The 20,048-nt window shown below is 33.7% G+C and overlaps 1 protein-coding gene across 3 annotated transcripts in view; it reads right to left on the bottom strand.

Annotated features, from left to right (window-relative positions):
• LOC118181916 (metabotropic glutamate receptor 1-like) overlaps positions 1-20,048 on the bottom strand; it is a 574,264-nt gene that overhangs the window by 254,896 nt on the left and 299,320 nt on the right. For all 3 annotated transcript variants that reach the window (XM_085815122.1, XM_085815124.1, XM_035351151.2), the window contains one exon: positions 13,350-13,434. The gene's annotated coding sequence lies outside the window, so the exon portion shown is untranslated. The remainder of the gene's footprint in view (positions 1-13,349; positions 13,435-20,048) is intronic.

The following is a 20,048-nucleotide window of genomic DNA, read 5'->3' as shown; positions in this document are numbered from 1 at the left end:
TCCTCTCTCTTGCTTGGCAAAAAGCCACAACTTAAGTACTTGGCGTTCGCAAGACAAATTTGCATAAATAAGTTAAAGCTTTTAATTCTGGCCGGAAGTAGAAAATAAGAAGTGATAGTAAAGATTTAAAAATAAACTTAAGATCCTAGGAAATTTTAACGCTTGCTTGGAGACTAATTGTATGATTTCATTACATAAAATATTACACTTCCTCAAGGATAAAATGAGAGATAAGCTCTTTTTTAAGGACAAACAATAAATGTTATTAATATGTGAAAAAATAACATTAAATTGAATATGTGAGGCATCCGAACAATTTTGTTACTGATTTCATGGTGGTGTAGATATACGCATGGATAATTGTTAAGTAAGTTTTAAATTACTTTTTACATATAAACTTAAAAAAGAATAATTTTCCTCCGCAAAACCATATTCTACAGAACTTTATCTCACGTTCCCATTAACTTATTTGCCAAATACCTCGTTGCGTTAATACTAGAATATGTTATGCATGCAATAAAATAATTTGACATTAATGTTAAACCTCACGTTATTGCCTCGGAATACAAACTTTGTTCCAAAGACAAATACATTAAAACAGTTGTTGGAAAAATATCAACTGACTGATTACGAAACAGTTTACGAAATATTCTGTATCTCACCATTCTAGCTCCCCGCATTTGAATGGATTAGTCACTGCACGTAACAGGCTCATTATTTAAATGTGCTTCTCCTGTAATGTAAATTGTGATGCCTCAAATAGATCTGATACGGGAGTATGCTTTATCTCTTAATAATACTAAATAACACTTGAGGCTTCTTTCTATTTGATATACACAAGAACTTTAAAACGTTTCATGACAATATAAACTGAACTGTACGGAGACGTCAAATGTATGCTGATCAGCAGCATCTTAAGAATAAACGTGAATTAATCCATTAGTGCATTTGATCATTATCAATTCCATTTTATGGAAATAGACACAGAATGATTTAAGCATAGCTGAAGATTCCCCTAATTAAACGGTAATCATTTGCATTAAATCGTTACGTTTTGCATTTCCTTCAAACTTTACGCACCATATCCACAAAAGTTCTTACCTAGTGTAATTTTTGCAAGCGTTGATCGTAGGCATATGCATCTAAATATAAAAATATTTCAAATGACGCAAATATTAATGTTTTGGCATTTTTGTATTTAAAATAATTTAATTTGTAAAAATTACGAAAGCTAACATATTCAACAAAAAGTTTTTTTAACTTAAAAATTTTTTTTTCATTTACTTAATTAATTTTAAATTTGCAAACCATGTTCCATGGACATAAGCAAACTGAATAGCGGAAATATTGCTATTTCTACGCAAATAAAGGTCAAATATCAGTTTAGAAAACTGTTTCTGGTGTTAACAGATTAAGAAAAGATTGTTTCTATACATAGTGCCCTGAAATGTATGTATCAATGTAAGTGTTTTCAACAAAGAGTCTTCTTGACAGAATCTCGTATAATTAGTATTCTAGAAAAAAAATGGCAGGCTTTAGAATTGGTCCATAGTTAATTCATAAAATATTTTGCATAAATTAAAAAATACTTTTAGTTAATTGAATTTTTGTATTATTAATAGATTATAAATTTAATGTAATATACCTTCGTCAGAACATTAATAAAATAGTTTTAGCGCTTGAAAACTTTTGAATGAGTTATCTGAGAAATTATGACGTATTGATTATAATAAAATTATAAATTAAAGAACATTAGCAACTAGTAAATCCCAAATGTATTTCTGGCAATCTGGCATTTAAGTCCAAACATGCATTTGGCATTTAAGAGGAAAAAAATATTATTTAGAACTCCTCGAATTGTCGTTTTTACTTTCTAATCGAACTCTTAAAGCAAATTTGGAAATGACATCAAATAACACAAATTGTCAAACATTTTTTATTTTAATGTTCATAATAAGTACGAACGTTTCCTATATATAAATACCTATAGTATTTAAAATATTTATGTAACTGGAAGTGTACGTCTAGAACCAACAGGTGCAAAAATAAAGGCTGAGTGAGAGTATCTGTGAATACGGTATATATACTAATTATCATAAATTAAGGAAAAATCACGATTACTGAAAACGTTATATGTAGAATTTTATGAAACTTACTCACAATATGCAAAGCATAGTAAGGTATCAAATACCATAAAAATAAATTACCAGACAATTATGGTAGTATAGAAATTAGCACATGTATAAAATGAACAAATCGAAGGTGTCAGTTTGCTATAGAAAAAGTACCTTCAATAGGGAATATGGTTACCTCTAGGAGCAATACAGCACATACAGTGATGCGTGATGCTTTCAATTATGCGGTCTATTAGTTCCATGCGAAGTGAGAGCCATTGCTCTTACAAAGCTGTTGCAAGCGCGGCAAGGGTCTCAGGGGGCAGATTGTGAGCAGCTAGACGTCTCTCTAAAAGCATCCCAAACGTGCTCGATAGGATTCAAGTCCGGGGATCGAGCTGGCCACTCCATAATTTTTTCCTGTTCAAGATAATCATCTACGATGCGATCCCTGTGCGGTCTTCGTCCTGTGCGGTCAGTTATCGTCCTGTAACAGGAAAGTATCACCTATTGCCCCGGCACATGGGCGCACATAAGCATCAAGGATGGCATCTCTGTAAACCGGAGCATTCACGGTTTCCGTTGGAAAGACATGGAGGTCTGTGCATCTACCCAAAGTGATGCCACCCCAAACACAGACATTGCCTCTTCCGTATGCATCTCTTTAACGGATGTTTGATGGATGATAACGGGTTCCAGATTCTCTCCATCTCAAATAACGCCTACTATCGCTTTCTAAACTAAAACTGGACTCATCCGTAAAGCGAACAGTCCTCCACTGATCAAGCATCCAGTGGGCTTGCCTACTGCAAACGGTCCCTCCTATGGCGTGACGTGAGCGGCACGCAAATGGCTGGACGTCTCGCATACAGACCACCTTCGTGAAGCCTTCTACGCACAGTTGACGTTGACACCAACCTTCCGGTGGCTGCAGCAAGGGAGGATCTAAGAAGAGTCGAAGTAGCGGTTCTATTCCTGCGTGCACATAATGTCAAATACCGGTCATCAGCTCTCGTCGTAGCAATTGGCCGTCCTTGGTTGAACCTCCTATAAGCCGAATCTGTGGTTTGAAATCGCCTCCAAAGTCTCTGAACCACAGAAGGACTCATATTTAACCATCTGGCCTCTTCTGTTTGACTTTGTCCTGCCTCTAGTCTCCCAATGGCTCACCATCGCAGTTTTTCAGGCAAATGATGCTTGGAGATCATTGTTACGAATAGGCTATCTTAAATTTCTGATGTCACTGTCACAGTGAAATATGTGGGCATGCCCTCAAACATGGACTTTTATATGCTGCTCACAGATGACATATTCCGAAAGCAACGACACTAATTTGCATATTTCAGTTTTACTCAGCTACTCTTACTTGGAAACATATTCAAATTTTACACGAATTGGCTTATTTTTGAGGAAGTTATCGCTATTTTTGTAATTTTTCCTTAATTTATGATAACCAGTGTATCTACAGATGGGGAAAAAATAATAGGAAAATCTGTGAAATTATGGAAAATATATATTAATAGGGGGTTGGACCACCCTTTGACTGAAGTAAAGTTGGAATGCGACGTGGGATAGATGCATAAAGGTCATTTACAATATTTAAAGGAATATTAAGTCATTCCTCCTACAGAGCGGTCTATAATTCCGAAAGTCCGGATGGAGGGGGAAATCGGGAACGAAGTTTGGATTCGAAATATGCCAATAAATTATCATTAATATTCAAGTCCGAAGATTGAGGGGGCCAAGCGAGATGTTCAATTGCACCGTCATGCTCATCGAACCATTCTTGAATACACTAAGCAGTGTGAATAGGGGCGTTGTCGTCCTGAAAAAGCGGTCGCTCCCCAGGGAATACAGGCTGGACAAAAGGATGGAAATGAACCCCGAGAATGCTTAGATAGTGATTAGATGGGATCCTCCCATGCAGAATAACAAATAGCCCAAGATCACGTCAAGATATCGCACCCCATATCATAATGGCGCCACCCCTATGCTTCACAGTCGACAAGAAGGCAGTCAGGATGAACCGCTTCTTTGGGCGTTCTCCAGACATAAACGTATCCGGTCGTCTGAAATAGGGTGAATTACAAATAATCTGACCATATTACCTCTTGTCACTGCTGTGGCGGCCAGCCTTTGTGATCTCTGCACCACTGGCGTCGCTTGAAAGCATTAGTTGCTGTCACCAAGGCTTTACGCATTACCAGTCTGCCATAAATGTTCGCCGCATTAAGTTCCCTTTTGACAGTTTTTTTTTAAACGGGGTTTGGGAGATGACTGTTCATTTCGGATGTTATCTGGGATAATAATTGTTTGTGCTTTCGGGCTACTATGAGCTTCAAGACCCGGCTATCCCTTTCAGCCAGCTTTGAATTTCGTCGACTGTTGTGCTTTGAAGACGTCGTCTTACCCTCTTTCGCGTACGCTGTCATAACGGCTGATACCATACTCCTTGCACACCCCACAAGGTTTGCTGTTTCCGTAACCGATGCTTCACTTAAACGCGCTCCAAGTATCATTCCTCTTTGGAACTCTGACAGGTCTGACATTAAAACTTCTCACAGACAGTTCGATCGAAGCATGCAACGCAGGTGACTGCTGTTGAGAGACTGATACCTTCCTCTTCACGCTCACTAGGTGGCAGACTTCTGTTGCAGATGGCGCGGCTGTACCGTAGGTGTGTCATACTTTTTCACAGGTGTTCGCATTATTTTGTCCTCCATCTGTATATGTTACTGTGAAAGACCAAGATTTGGAGAATGTCGACATTCACCGGTGAAAGTCAACATTCACATAGTCGCTTGGTGCATGTCCAAAATAGTTGCCAAATATCCTTATTTCTGACTTACACCGGCAAATCTCGACATGCACCATGCACTTAATGGTGAATGTTGAATACGTCGGAGATTTTATTTTGTTCTCCGTATTTCAGGCGCATTAAAACTTCAAGGGTGACGTAACGTTTTCGCCTTGAGAGGAGTAACCAATCCCTAGTGAGAAGAGTTGTTCGTAACTTTACAGAGGCGTTTTCACTGCGTGACATGTAGCTTTTGATTCTAACGCGAGAAGGGTTACTCGATATTACGTCTTAATAAAGACAGCAGTGGTGCATGGATAATGTTAAGCATTTAGTTTTAAATTTATCGATAAAGAACTTTTTTTTTTTTTTTTTGCATTTATACCGTATATGTCAAAATATGGAAAAGCTTAAGTATCAGCACATGTAAATAAACTTTTAACTTAAACATTGATGAGATAACAACTAAATGACAAAAATAATACAAAAAGCTTATTACGTGCTTGAAATTTTACTTATTGAAACAACATAAACTTTTATGACATTTTGAATTGCACAAGAGTCCCTCGCTTTTACAACTGCATTTAAATGTGGAACACTTCCTTTTGCAGTGACAGCGTGTACAGCCTTGCCCTCTAATTCTCGAATTAGCTGCTTCTCTCAGCGACATTACTTGAGAAGGAATTTCATCTACGGAAAGTAACTTTTCTTTACAAATTACGAACTAATTACGGGTATAAAGCTGCTTGAAGGTTTCATTTTTATTTGCTAGTTTATAAAAGCCGGAATCTTATTCCAACGACACCGGTCGACACATTTCGACCGTTTGTACGACCACGGTTGACAACAGGGACTTGTTTTCGTACGGTGTCACCAGTCTGTGCGTGAAAAAACCTTTTTTGAGGTTCATAAAATTTTCGTTGCTTGCAGTAAAAGATTCTCTTTCGCAGCCGATCATTTTATAGAAATTAACCCGTGTTGTTCAGTCCAGGCTTGATACGAAGACGTGGTAGTTTGCAGGTCCTCTTCAATATTTTTCTTTGGAATATGATTTTCGTTATGGCCACAGCTCAAATTTTCTTCAAAAGTATTAACAGTTCCTTCAAGCTGTTCTTCGGTTTCAAAAGTATTAGCAATTTCTTAGGAGTTCTTCTTGGGTTACAATATCTGAGATTTCTTCGCTAGGCAATAAAGACGATACCTATTCTTGGTTTAATGCCAAATATAGCTTCGAAGGAGTAATCAATCCCAGTGAGGAGAGATGTGTTTGAAAGCTCTGTTTGAAAAATAAAAACAATCGTCTTCTCGTTTACTCGCAATTAATGCATTAACTTTTCAAGGAATTGTTCATGATTCACTGCAGTATCCATTCAACATAAATTAGAGTATCCGATAAAAAAGCATTAATAAATCGTTGCGCGTACCATCAAACCTAACATATGACTGACAAAAAGTGTTCCAGAGTATATCAAATACATGCCACATAACTTCAATCGCTCCTCTGTTGAACTCGACTTCTCTTTTCGACATCCACCACAATATATCTGTGATTGTCGACATAGACCGGTGATGATCCGAATGTACAAGAATATAACCAAATATTCGGTCTTTCACCGACGTATTTGGTATGTGTTGACATTCATCGGTGAATGTTGACATTCTCCGATTTCGGTCTTTCAAAATAATATATATATTATTAACATATATATGTATACCATGTCCACAGATACTGTCACTCAGCCTTTATTTTCGCACTTGTTGGTTATATATTATGCATTCGTGACTCCGCATGCGCCCTCTGAGTTCGGCAGTAGTGGAAACGCTTCTCATCGAAACGCACGTGTACCACGTTTTAGTCCCTATTTTACTTAATCCTTTCAAAGCAAATCTTGCTATAATGTAGCCTGCCAGGCAATATATATATGGACATTTGCCATGACCGCTGTCATCCACATCAATCAGTTACTCTTCGGAGGTATCTGTGTTACCTTTTACTCATTCATCAACCCTCTGGATACTGTCTACTTTGATGGAAACATAGGAAAAACTTGTAAAAATGTCCAGAGAAGAAACTTGGAAATCCGATAGTCCCTGACTAGGAAGCAAGGAGAAAACTCGCCTTGAGCAGATTTCATTATGATCCTTAACTGGCTGCGGAAAGAAACTGCACAGATTTATATACGTTTATCCAAGCATAATTCTTCAAGTATATTTTGGAAATACGATTGAAATGTATAAAAAATACCTATCAGGTATATTTTAATTTTAAATCATATTCCAAATCCATCAACACGTACAAATACGTTTTTGCATGAATGTGAGAATGTTCCATTAAATATGAAATCATATTTATATGGTTTATAAAGAATCTTGTAATGTTTGATCCTCGTAATTTCAATATTTATAAAGGATATCTGCTGCCAATCTAAATAGTGAAATAAGCATTTTGTGTTTTGTATTTTCATAGAATAGCTCTTATATTCCGATAATAAATCGATAAATGCATTCAAATAAACTGGCTTTAAACATAAAATGAGAAAAGAAAGATATATTATTTGATTTTTGTTTGTACCCTCATGAATCTATAATAATTCTGAAATGATTCTGCCATGTTTCCGTTATGGAGCTCTCAAGACACCACCTCTCCATCGAATATTCGATGAGTACGAGTTATTGGCGAAAATAAGAGAAACACTCTAACAAAGCAAAACTGATGCAATACTAGCTTATGAAAAACAAGCAAATGACGTAACTCTAAAGATTTGTAGTCCTGCAAAGTGTAACCACAAATAGAGAGAAGCAGAGCAACACATTGAATATTTTAAAATAAAGTTATAGTAGGGAATATTTAGAGATATGTTTTCAACATTTCAAATATTTCTATAGAATCTTGGAATGATTTTTGTAACAAAAGCTTTGAGATGGGGAATATTCAAATATATACGAATTCTTAAATTTCGCACTAACAAAGGAATCTTCGAAGTTCCTAGCGGCAATTTCTGCTCTGCATAAAATCTGTGTGTGTTAGGTTGGCAGCGCTCTGTCTAAAAGTTCTGTCTGAAAATACGTCTGCTTCTGATTACTGGACTTAATGTCTTACAGCTGCGAAACGTAACCTAACATATAATATGTTGTTTGGAATTATTGAGCGGCAGAAACTAGTTTCAAGCATAAGAAATACTTCAATATGATTAGAACTTCCTATTACGTTTAAAGGAATTATTATGCTTGCATTAAGTTTGAACTCTATCTTCCATTCTAGGAAGGAGATCTAAAGTGCTTGCATATTTGCAATGGCAGGGAAACAAACTTCCTACCATGAGGGCAATGGTCATTTGCATAAATTCAACTTTCGAGGATGAGGCTGCGAGATGTTATTCTCCATAAAGTTAATAAATACTATTTGTGCCTATGACAGACCCTCTAGCAATAATGGCTGGGGTGGTCGATGTATAGTAGACGCCGTTTCTAGGGTGACTAACGAATGTTGGTCTGTTATGTAAATCCTGATGAAATTTATACTGTAAGCTTGGAAATTATTATAAATAGGTTGCCTTTTAAATCAGATCAGCGAAACTGGTGAAATCTTTATCTTTATAGAAGATTTTTAACATCAACCGTAATTTTTCTTACATGTAGACAGAGTACGTTTAGCTATGTGACACAATTGACCAATGCTAAACAGCAGCTTTAATAATCTATGTTATTAAATCAGAAAAACATTCCATCGAATTATAAAATTTAGCATTTTTCTTTATATTATTTTTATATTCTTTAAATTCTTATATTATTTTTCTAATAGTCACTTTAATTTTTTAGCCTTTTCTATTATCTCTTGTTTCTTTCGCGATTCCTCCCTATGGTGCATATGTGTTAAGAGTAAATGGGTAAAATATAGCTCTTTAAGCTGAAGTAGCGAAAAGGTTAGTCAGAGCGCGTTTCGCTTTTGTGTACGCACGATATTGTTGTAGTACATAGTATTGTTTCTACCAACTATTTGAATTCTGAATTTCGGCTTCGCATTCTTGCCGAACTTTAATATCCCGCCTGCGTAGGTTTCTGAATCTATCTGCTAGGTTAAATCATTTTTTGTAGTCTTGAAATACTAGCTTATCTTATCTTTAAATTTAGTTTACCATTATCTTTAGTTCTATCACCACAAGCGAATAGTGGATTTGTAAGCACATAGACTGTGACGATGATTCCAACATATATGCAACACGAATTAATACTTTTAACAAATTAAACATTTACCACGAAATGTTATTGAGAACACTTTTAATTCAAACTTTAAAAACTATTTACATTAAATTTCATTTTAATTACTTTATTTTTTGTTTATTGAATTATTAAGATTATAATGATATGCCTCTTTTTTTAATTCATGAAATCCATAATAATTTGAAACCCACTACGTGTTTAGGTATATATTATTATCCTTTGAATTTTCTGAAAATATGTCGTTTCTCTGCAGGAATTTTCTGAAAATACTGCGTAACGAATTCACATAAATTAGTTCAAATTGCTTTCAAAAGTTAGTTTTATGATTGGTATGATTGGTTACTTCTAACATTCGTATATATGTGTGAATAAATCAAATTATATAAATATAGGAATAAAATTAGCCGTTTTCATTATTATATATAAATGAATGGCAAATAAAAGCTAATTTTATTTTTATGAATTTTAACGTTTTTAAGAAAATTTGCTTTGTAACAAGTTGATAAATCCTTTATTATTCTAAAGATAATTCAATAAATATATTATTAATCCTACATTCTCAAGTTACAGAAGAGCCATTAAGAGAAGAAGTATGTACTGACGTACGTATAATGTATGACAACAGTTCTGAGTGGTTAATAAAATTCTTCGATTAATATTTCAAACGAAAATTATTGTTTTAAACGTTTTGGATGGGTTATAAGGTATTTCTCCCGCCTTCCTAGCATGCCTTCGTGCTGTAGTGGTCAGCAGACTGAGCCTATATTTCAGAGGTCCGTGGTTCGATTCCCGGCGAAAGCGATTGCTCATTTTTCATCTAGCCTGCTTCCAAAAATACCTAATGTCTCTAAAGTGGCGCCCGAACTAAAAGAGTGTTGGATGATGATTCTCCTCACCCAAGATTTGGCGATTTGGTCCCCTAAAAACCCCAGTCGCCCTTTAAAAGGGGAAGTATATAAGGTATTTCTCCCGCCTTCCTAGCATGACTTCGTGATGTAGTGGTCAGTACACTGAGTCGGTATTTCAGAGGTCCGTGGTTTGATTCTCGGCGAAGGCGATTGCTCATTTTTCATCTTGCTTACTTCCTAATGTCTCTACAGGGTTAAGAAAGGAATTTCTGATACACTAGCTAAGACGGCTGCAAAGCAAAACCTTGAAATATGGAAACGATTTCGCAATATTAATATAATCTAAAAACACGATTCAGTACACTACTTTAAGAACAATAATCATCATTTTTAGCATGATTATTTTATTCGAAAGAAACTGATTTTTTTAAATGAATGCGAAATGCAATCAATATGCAGAATGAAAACATTGTTTGGTGCCGAAATGTGTACACGTGAAAAAAAATGCATTATAAAGTTGTATGAATTCTTGTTTTTCGTCTAATCAATATTTGTCAATTTGTCTCTACCTTCCGTTGGTTTGTTTTCTCTTAACCTCCTAAGCGGCATGACATTCTTAATGCGGTCATGAGATGTTTTGCCACTTGGTATGTATTAGCTTATTATTAACACGCGAGCAAGCGCGCCAAAATTACAAACACGAGAAGGCGCGCTGGGTATGTCATACCCGAAAGCAATTAGCACGTTTCAAATTGCTTTAATGATATAAATTTGAGTATAAATGTGAATTAACATAAAAAACAATAAACTTTAGAATATTTTTAAAAAATATAATAAATGAAGTGCTTAACTTACAATTATGTTTTACATCTCTGACAGCTTTAACACGTATGCTCCATACAAATACTGATATTACATCTCTCGCGCAGAAACCGTGTCTTTCTGTTCTTGTTTTAAGGGCACTCTGAGCATCTTCTTTAAATATTTTTCTTTTCATCTTTTTAGATGGTGGGTTCATGCTGCACTCTCGTGAAACTATTTTTTCTTTTAGTTTCAGGGAACATGATTTATTGCTGCCGTTGATTTGAGCAATCTTCTACTAACTTCAGTCCTAATGATTTGAGAAAAGAACGCCTGTTTCTAAACTGAGTTGGTGGTTCTTCTGTAGAAAGTAAGATTATCGGTGCATTAATTGCTACAACATTTAAAGTCGAGAAAACAATTACCATAGGTCACGGTTTCGAACTCTAGCTGTAGAATATGCTGCTCCCATTTCATCTACATCATCTACTGCTCCTTTGGTTAGATTATAAAATGAAATAATCTCCGGCTTACTTCAGTGGTTTCATCAATTTTATTATCGTTGTGCATAATTGATAGTAGGACAATACTTTCATAATTTGATTGATTTCTGTAACACTGTCTGTTGATGAATTATGATCTTCATCTATTAATCCTTCCTCCGCTTCGCTAAGCGATTCATCATCTGCTGAAACGGTTTCTAGCATATTTTTCAAACTTTTAATTTCTTTATCATAACTTAGATACCGCGCCATGCTGACTAACTAAGAAAGTAAGCATGAAAATCTGAGAGACGCCAGAAGGCGAGCGGTTGTCACATACCCAAACGGTACAAGTTCTAGAAAAGTATTCGAAGAATCACTCCACGGATTTCCCAGCTTCAAGAATATTTCCTTGAATTTAGCTACGAAAGGTTTCGCCCATTTCCAAGAAAGTGTTTGTAGATAAGGACAAAGAATATGCCACCGATTATGAGACACCCGGCGCGCGCACTCGCTGGTTAATAATATTTTGTTCTCTTCTTCTTTTTAATGATGTAACTATCATATTAATGAAGGGAAGTTTATAAAAACTCAGAATAAAACAGTTATACAAATTTAGCTAATAAATTATGATTCACACTGAGCAGATCCACAAAGCCATGCCACTCATGCCAAAAAATAGTTAATTAAATAAAAGCAGTTTACACAAAGCATCTTAAATTTACCTTTAATCCTAAAATAAGCTTTAAGCAAAAATTAATTTATTTTCTAGTCATTCATCAAAATTACTTTCTAGCAGGGGATCAATACAATCATTTGAAAGAACAGTTGAAGAAATATGTTTATATGATATACAATACTTTTAAATTTCTACCAAGGATAACTCATTTAAAACAGGCTTATCTCGGTGTGGTGGTGTGGTGTATTTAATTATGGCAAAGCACACGAGGGCTATCTGCCTAAAGGGAGGGATGCCTTTCGTGGAGGACTTTCTAAGGGAAACTGGCTCGTATACACGTTACACATGGGGAAAACCACGAAAACGCCCATGCAGCCAGCCCGTTCGCGGGATTCGAACCTCAGACCGAACTACCAGTGTTCAGCGTCTTTACCGCTCGGCCGCTGGTGGGCCAAGCTTATCTCGAATTAGTACATTTCGAGTGATTACTAAATTCTGACCGTTACTAAGGCTCAAGCTAAGCTCACAAAATTACTCCTGCCTACCAGCAACAACGTTAAGACAGTAGTTAATCTGACATCTCAATCAATTCTTCTTCCTGATATTTTGCAGCTTAACTTATTCTCTCATAAAGTAAACTCATTCATTATTAATCATGCATGCCTGGAAATAGCAAGAATAATATGGTCACAAAAGGAAACAAAAAACATTCGTTCGCAAAATCAAAAATACCTCATTAAAAGGTACAGAATATTCGACAAGATAAGTTTTTCAAGATAATATTTTAATACTCGCAACGTCAGATGCGTTTAATTTTACCTTGTTTGAGGTTAACAGATAGTTAAACTTATCACGAATCGCCAGATCTGAAATCTGATTTCATGTAATGTGATTGCTCGTACAATCGACTTTAAAACGGCTTTTAAAAACCTGGATGAAAAGTCAAAATTTTAATCTAGATTAAAGAATTAATTTATTAATTACTTATTTTTTTCCGTTGTTGTGAATCATAAATAGCAATTAAAAGAACAGATGCAATTATAAAGAAAAAAGAATAATTCTTAGTTCTTTGCAAAATTATAATGTTACAGATATTCTTGTTGTTTGACCAACTGGATCTATTACAAAGTTTCACTGCTTAGTAAACCTGCGATACATTCAAAAGGTGTAAAATAATTATAACCGACTCATTCAATTTTTGCTAAATTTTACAAAAATTTCTATAATGGATAAGCATTTTTTATCAATCTGATAATGAAGTTTTCAATAAAATGATACAATACTGATTTTTAATAATGCATTTCTGTATTAGACGTAGATACGTCACATAAGCATAACTAAGGCTTTTAAAATGAGATTTATTTTTCAATTATCTACAGGAAAAGGAAGATTGAAAAATTTACTTACCTAGTGATAATGAAGAAAGTATTATCTAAGCAGGTCCAGATTCAAATGCAATTTTTTAATTTTCATTTCTTACGTATATTCATGGCTATAAAAAAGAGAGGTTTTCCTTTAATATTTCGAATAATGTATTGGATAACATGCATTATTAGTTACACAATAAAAAAATACACAAGACAAATGGTGATTCATTTTTGCGAACAAAAGATCTGTTCGTATTTTAGTTAAAGTACAACCAATTTCCAATAATTCGTGAAAACTTATCCTGCCCAGACGATACAAGGGTTAGTATTGCTGACTGCCTTCCCTAACGGTCCCGCGCTCGAATCTAGGAGAAAACCTGGATCTTTGTAAGCGTATAGTGTCTGCGCGGCAAGGGAGCAATAAAAATGCACGGTAAGCCAAAATCTTTTCGAAAGGCTTATGGTAGGGAAAGATGAATGGGAGATCTTCGAACCTTTCCGGGGTTTTTCTTCTTCGAAATTTTATGTGAGCCGAAAACAACAATTGGCAAGTCTCGGCGATATCCGATGTGCTTAAATGAATGCACAGATGCCGGTCTTGCGTCAGCGTAAACTTGTAATCAGTGCATACTTTTGCATACAAACAAAACTTTGTTTCTTAGAATATTCAATATGGTGATTAATTTATAGATGCTTATTGTTATACCTATATGCAAATGAATATTAAAAATATATGATATTAATAATATATTTTGGTTGAAAGAGAAATTAATTTTACTAATGAATTTATTTACCCTTCGATACACGCACAATGGCGCATTGCTTATTATTAATTTTACTACTCACAGATAAGGTTGCAAATATCTGCAAAGTTTTTGTTTTGTGAAATCTTTATTTTTGGGTGGAAATTTCGCTTTCACTAAACTTTTTGTTTCAAAATTTGTATGATAAATACATGCAAAGAATTTGTTTGACCCCATTTTTTCCCCGATACTGAGTTCGCACTACTAAACTTGGTTGTTATCTGGTTTGTTTACAATGCGCGCAAAGCAAATAGGAATACATTTTTATACAGAACGTTTGCTGGAATTTCATGGTATGAAAAATGAAAGATGACAAAGAAAAAGAGGCTAAATTATACAGAAATATTGTTAATGAATTCAGATTTTCAGTTCCAACATGTGTGATAATTGTTAATACCATATGCACTTGGAAGGTAGCACGTAAGCATTCATTTTAGGGAAAACCTTTTCAATGACGTATTTGAAAACATTGCATTTTAAAAAAAAATAATTTAGTTTTAGGGCATTAATGTATTTTTTAAAATTTTGTTTTAAACCAAAATACAGATATAGTATACAAAACGAGAGAGAGAAATTACTGAGATGCCAAATTACAATCGAAATCCCATGCGCTAAATTTATTTAAAGCTCAGTGTTAATAACTTTGAAACATATTCATTTTATGTCTTTTTAAATTTGAAAGCTACTGCAATTTGTACTCTTTGAACACGTTCTTCAACAAACGAGTTCGAAATCTCATATTATGAAATTTTTTTTCCAAACTAAACATTTAGTTATTTTAATTAACGATATTAAGTTTAAAATAAATGGGCATAAATTAATTTACGCCATTAAATAGAAAATATGTCATATATACATCACCGAACAACTATACCGTTTGGGCAGCATTCCAATACAAATGTTTTGGGCGGGATTATACACTACGTCTAATATTTTTAGAGCAATAAAGGCAATTTTTTGGGCACTTACAGTGACATTAGTATGAAGTGATCTGATGCTTCCTTTATGAAACAGTTTTTTCATTCTTTAAAAATATCATTTATAACTTTGTATTTAAACCTTTTATCTCGAAATCGCACTACTTTCGTTTTGGGTTTGAACTGTTCCGTACATTACGAAGTTGGCTTTATACTTCACGACTGTTAAAACTGTTATTTTATTTTTGAGTTTGTTGAAAAACAAAGTATCTTGTAATCTACCACTGACATTTTGGCTACTGACACTCTTTTTTTAAACTGATCGTGACACTGTAGATGTAGACTTTCGAACCTAAACTATATGCAAGAGCATCAGAACGACTCTTCTTTGCCCAAACCGCAGATTTGTATCAGCTTGAGGTCCACCAGCGGCCGAGCGGCTGCATGGGCGTTTTCGTGGATTTCCCCGTGTGTAACGTGTATACGAGCCAGTTTCCCTTAGAAAGTCCTCCACGAAGGCATCCGTCCCCTTAGGCAGATAGCCCTAGTGTGCTTTACCGTATTCTCAATACACCACACCACACCACCTATCAGCCTGAAAGTTTAGATTCTTCTGATTCTGCTTCTCCTAAGATGCTTCCGTGGTGTTTATTCTATCCACAATAGTACCAAAAATGGAAATGCTACATTCGGAAACACGCACGATTACAGTGCCAAAATATTTGTGGCCTCAAATTGTGAAATAAAATAAAATCAATATTTAATATCTGCCAGTATTTTGTGCTTCGTTATCTAGCTGTGTCATTCCCAAATAATCATATACATATATTATATATAAACTATTCTCTTTCACACCTGTGCTGCCATCATCTGTAAAGTAATTTACCCATTTATTTAGGTGATTGAGATGTAAAACAGATTTCAAAAGATTCAGGGATTTTTATAAAGCTCTAATAAAGTACGAATGCCGCAATTAACGTAAAAAATTGAATTCGAAATATTAAAAAGCCGCGATATGTTGTTATAGGCGATATATTCTACTTCATCTAATAAATCTTATTTAGATAATTCAACTTCATCTAAAATACTTTTCTTAAAAATTAAACAAATTGACAGAAAATTGTTGCGGAGTTTCTAAAATTATAAAAGATTTTTTCCAACTATTATAGTATGAATTGAATTGTTTGATATAAAGGAAAACTCAAAATGATATCAAAACGCTCGATCTCTATCGATGTGGGGACTCACTCTGGAGTCGGTTGCAGCCGAATAAAAGGAAAAATGGCTTATCAGGTTGAAACAAACTAAAAAACAGCAACACCGGCAGAGCTTAATGAAACAATCTCCTAGCACACTTTTCGCGGCTGAGGGGTAATCTCGGACTGATGATGAAATGTCACAAAACAAGAAATAAAACATTTTTTTGCTTTCAGTAACGGAAAAGAACGGATTTTCTCGAAACGTGATGTCTGAAGGAATAAGAACGACGAAAGAAAAAAGATGTTAAATCTCGAGTAATAATATCTGGAAAGTTTTCTTAGCACTAGTAGGGGATGAAAAAAAACTTTGCCTTCTCGAATTTTTGATCAATACGTGCTTGTATTTTCACTCTTAAGAACTTGCGGTAACAGATTTTCTTTTCCTTTTAAGCCTTCAATAAAACTTTCAAAATTTTCTTAATGTCATAAAAATAACATACATTATTACTAGAGATTTAATATATGAAATATGGAAACATTATGTAATTTCTTATATATTATTTGGTATATTTATGTTCGCGTCTTTTTAAAGTGTTTAAGTGTAATTTAATGGGATTTCAGAAATTTATTTTATTTATAATTCTATTTATTTTTGTTTAATTGTTTAACAGGCATTTCTAAAATTAATTTATGTAAATAACGATTTTCAAACCCCTGAAGAAAATGAAGCTAGACATAATGACTGGAGGCTAATTATTATGAAAAAATAGGTACCCTCAAAATGCATGCCTAAAAAAAATAATTTCCTAAAACTATCTGCAACCAACACTGTAACATCTACAGTCGTTACTTTATATCTCTAATTAGTCTTTCTTAAGGAAAAATTTAACCACAGAAATAGCTCTGATTATTTTCCATATCTTTAGATTAATTTTCACATTTATTTCATTTGGAAAAAATATATAATGCATGATAAATATAAGTAAACTAATATAATGCATGATAAATATAAGTAATTTATTGCTTTTGAAATTTATTACTTTTACTTATTTTACTTATTTACTTTTAAATTTTTACTTATTTTACTTATTACATTTTAGTATCCATACAAGATGAATATAGATAATACCAACAAACGTGCTGTGCTACATTTTTTATTTTCGTGTGGTGAATCTGCCACGTTTACAGCGATGAAAATTAATATTGTAGATGGTGAACACACTATTAGTGTAAGGAGTGCCCAGAAAGGATTTTAAAAATTTAAAGTTCGAAAAAGAAGCATTCATGGTGAACCCCGTTCAGGCCGTTTTGAACTGTTAGAAACAAATAAAACGATTAATTCAAAAGTTTATAGTGAAAAACTTTGCCGTCTAAACTCAGAATTGATCAAAAAACACCCACGGTTGGTGAATATCAAGAAAGTGTTGTTTCATCATGATAACGTTAGACCGCATACGGCTCGAACAACGCTGCAAAAAATTAGTTCATTTAATTGGGAGCTTTTGCCACATCCTGCTTACTCCCCAGATATTGCCCAAAGTGATTTTCACTTATTTCGTGCCTTACAAAATTTTTTACTGGGAAAAAAATTAAATCCTAACCTGGATGTACACAATGAACTTTCAAGTTTTTTTGCATCATTACAGCAATGGCATAAAAAAGCTGCCTGTAAGATGGCGAGACATTGTATAAAATGGAAGAAAATATATAATTGATTAAAATGCTAAATTGTGTTTTTTTATATTATTTAAAAATTTACCAAAGAATGCGCACGAATTTATGGACTGATCTAATATATATATATATGTCTCGAAAGCGTGACTTAGTATATATATTAGATTTATATATAGCATCGTTCTAACTTAGGTATCCTGATAGAAAATAAGACGTTTTCAGAAATGACGCACTTATTTACCTATCGATATTTCGATTCTACGACACAAAATGTGCTAAAGTGCCGTGTTTTGTAAAAATCGTGCATGTAGCTTTTAAGAAAGTAACTCTCCAAATTTTAGCTTTTCAGTGTTAATTGAATTTGGTATATATTTTTAAATATCTCTTTTTCTTATTAAACTTACTTGGTTCCTTCCTTTACAATTCGAAATTCAGATTCAATCTAGTAAATAAAAATCGCAGATACTTTCTGATTTATTTTTTAATTTTGCATTTTCAGTCATTTTTGTAATTTTTTGGAAAAAAACTTTAGAATTATAATCGATAAGATTTTTACCATCACCTTAAAGAAGATGAATTTTTAGGCATACTTGCAAAAAAAATAGAGATTTTTATTCAAAATTTCCCAAGATATAAGTAAATATATAAATCGGCGCGTTTTGAAGTTTGGCATATTTGTTGTAAGCGATTATAACCCCAAAATGTGCTTCACGCTCTTTGTTAAAATTATTTGAAAGCACGAACGGTGCATCATTTTTTCTGCTCGTTCACAATGAAAACAGGGAAAAATAAATAGGTTACGATAAATTAAGATTTTGATTAAGTGATGTATTTTTGGCACAAACTGAAAAAAGTGCGCCAAGATAATTTAATAATTTTTCAATAAGTTTTTTACCAGATTTTTACAGAATTTAATATTTAGATATAATCTGAAGCCTAGAATCGAAATATGGGAAAAATCAGTATATTATTTTGCACACAGTACGTCATACGTTCTACACGCTTCTAGAAATATGGAAAATAAGAGTAATTTTATTTACTGCTGTTGTTTAAAACAAACTTCTTCACAAAGAATAATATACTTTTGCTTTCGCAGTTAATTTAATATAGCCTTTACCACAGATACAAAAATAAAACATAATAATTCAACCAAACCAGCTGGACGTCTTGACATAAAAATGCATCACAAATCAAGCGATTAATTTTTCCATACGGAAAAATATGCTACCCATGAAAAAAGAACAAATATGAAATAAATAAATCGGGAAGAAGGAATGGCATCGTTTATTAATTTGATGTTAGAATCGGAAAATATAGTTGCTTGATATCGAGTTTCAGTGCTGGATGACATTTTTGGAAAAATTAATTCCAGCGCTCTTTTAAGCGGAAATAGATTAATAATTTAGCGAAAAGACAATAACTTAGGATCCGCTTTCCCGACAGCATAATTAATATACTTCAGCATTCTTACCGAAAGAATGTCCCATGTTTCGTCAAAAAATACAACCGGAAAGTAATGCAATAATTTTTCTTATAGCGAAGCGTAATGGAATCAGTGATGATAAGCAGTCAAGAATATTTTTTCTCTGAAGGATTTAAAAAGATAATTATTCAGTTAAGATCTCACTCGTGCTTAAAACCCAATTATAAATTTAAGCTGAAGAGACCGAATTCTTCAGAACAAAGTTATTTAAATGAAACTTCTTAAAGACTGAAAAATTCTATAACATATCTTAAGCAGCTAATTCAGAAGTCAAACAACAAAAATCAGCGTTATATTTACAAAATTTTCACAGTGAAAATGTTCACAGTGAAAAATGTCACAGTTTCACTGTGAAAATTTTGTAAATATAACGCTGATTTTTGTTGTTTGATTTCTGAATTAAAATTTATTCGGCGTGTTATTGTGTCTTAATATCTTAAGCAGCTTATTGATTCATACGGTGTAAATCATATGAAAATATGTGATATTTTCAGTTTTATGCGAGGGCGACTGAAAGGAAATATAGACTTGATAATTATATATTAAGAAAGATTTATTGAGCAGCTCATAGAAATACCACATGAAGCAAACAGATCATATTATATCTCAATATTATCACTGGCTCTCTGTATGCAATTGTCTATCGGTTCAATTAAACATCCG

Source organism: Stegodyphus dumicola, chromosome 1 (assembly GCF_044657685.1).
Source record: "Stegodyphus dumicola isolate Sdum_Otavi_A_Nest chromosome 1, ASM4465768v1".
In the NCBI taxonomy this organism is placed as follows: domain Eukaryota; kingdom Metazoa; phylum Arthropoda; class Arachnida; order Araneae; family Eresidae; genus Stegodyphus; species Stegodyphus dumicola.
This window is presented reverse-complemented; position numbering and strand designations above follow the sequence as displayed.